A 1701-nucleotide genomic window follows, 5' to 3' on the forward strand; every position below is an offset into this window, starting at 1 on the left:
AGTTGCTTGGATTTGTTGGCGGAGCAGCCTGTGGGCGTGCCCGAGCTGCACTGTCCCTCCAGCTGCAGACTCTCCTGTAGACCAGGGGTAAGTGTGTGGCTCTGTGGCCACAGGTAACAGGTGAGCAGATGAACCTACTGTGTTCCCACAGAGCTGTATTGATGGGCACTGAAACTTGAATCCATATAATTCACATCATGAAGTTTTTTTCACTGTTTAAAAATGTGTCAACTACTCTCAGCTGACAGGCCACACAGAAGCAGGCAGTGGGCCCGACTAGCTCGTTAGCTGGGTGAGTGGGCAGGGCGGGTGCTCCAGGAGTTGAGCAGTTATCCTCACTATGGAAAATGCTGGAACATGCAAAGCAGCTGCCCTGCAGAGCCGTCCTACGTGGCGAAATCCCGAGAGATAGGTGTTCTCTTTCCGTTGTTTTCCACCTCTGCCCACGCCTGTCCCCTGGCGGCCCCCACACTGTTGTTTGTGTCCATGAGTTTTATCCTCTCCTTTTTCCTCACTCCCCCCCTTCCGGTCCCCTGCCCCCCATCGCTGTCAGCCTGCTTTCTGTCCATGAGTCTGTCTCTGTGCTTGTTTGTTCATTAGAATTCATAGAGTGAGATGATGTGGTACTGGTCTCTCTGACTGGCTTATTTCACTTAGCATGATACTCTCCAGGTCCCTCCATGCTGTCTCAAAGGGTAAAATTTTCTTCCTTTTAATGATCGAGTAGTATTGCTTTGTGTGAATGTTCCGCCACTGTTTACCCACTCATCTACTGAGGGGCACTTGGGCTGCTTCCACATCTTGACTGTTGTAAAAAATGCTGCAATGAATATAGGGGCCTCATGATGGTTTTTGAAGCACTTGCTCAGCTCACTCTCAGTTATGTTTCTGCATTTATGGGACGCCGGTTGTAAAGCATGCTTTAAAATAGCAAGTGTTTTCAGGGAAGTAGGGGGGGCAGACCTTCAGGAATGGCTGCCTGTGTCGAAGGTGTGTTCCTGCCGGGAAGGCTGCTGGGGGAGAGGCGTCCTCAATGATGAGCGCAGCTGGGCGGCGAGCGGACTGCGCTGGCGTGGGGTGCTGAGGCCTGAGGTCTCCCTGCTTCTGCTGCTGGGGTCTCCTCGCTGGCTGGAGGCTATCAAGCAGGGTGGGGAGTTTCTGGAAGATGATGTGATCTGGCCGGCCTGCTCCCCAACCTGTGCTCCCCTGCCCTCCCGCTGTCACTGGTGCTCAGAGGCTCAGCCACCCTGAGGACACAGGACAGGGAGAGCAGTGGGCCCACGCGTGTCTTTTGTGGACATTATTTGAAGCGTGTGTCTCCAAGTTAGTTCTCTCTCCCCTTCGCCTTGGGGCTCTGAGCACTTACCCGGCCCTGCCCGCAAGGGCTCCCCTCCTCCTGCCTCCCAGGGATCTGTGGTAGCGATGAAATGTTACATGAAATGTCCTTGTAAAAGAAGCTCCCAGTCCAGCTATTAAATTCAGGAAAATGGTTTTTGTTTCCTAACAACCACCACTACGTAGGTTCCTGTCGTCACCAAGTGTGTCGACCACCATGGAGTCAGGTGGCCCCTCCACTCCCATCAGCGCATTTAACAACCTGAACTGAGATGCGGCTGCCCCTGCGCGCTTCTCAGGGGCACGGCGGGCTTTCCCTCTTCAGGGTGCGGAGAGGCTCCCAGCAGTGGGGGTGCTGGACCCGCG

The sequence above is a fragment of the Myotis brandtii genome, unplaced genomic scaffold (genome assembly GCF_000412655.1).
Source record: "Myotis brandtii unplaced genomic scaffold, ASM41265v1 scaffold314, whole genome shotgun sequence".
NCBI classification, from domain to species: domain Eukaryota; kingdom Metazoa; phylum Chordata; class Mammalia; order Chiroptera; family Vespertilionidae; genus Myotis; species Myotis brandtii.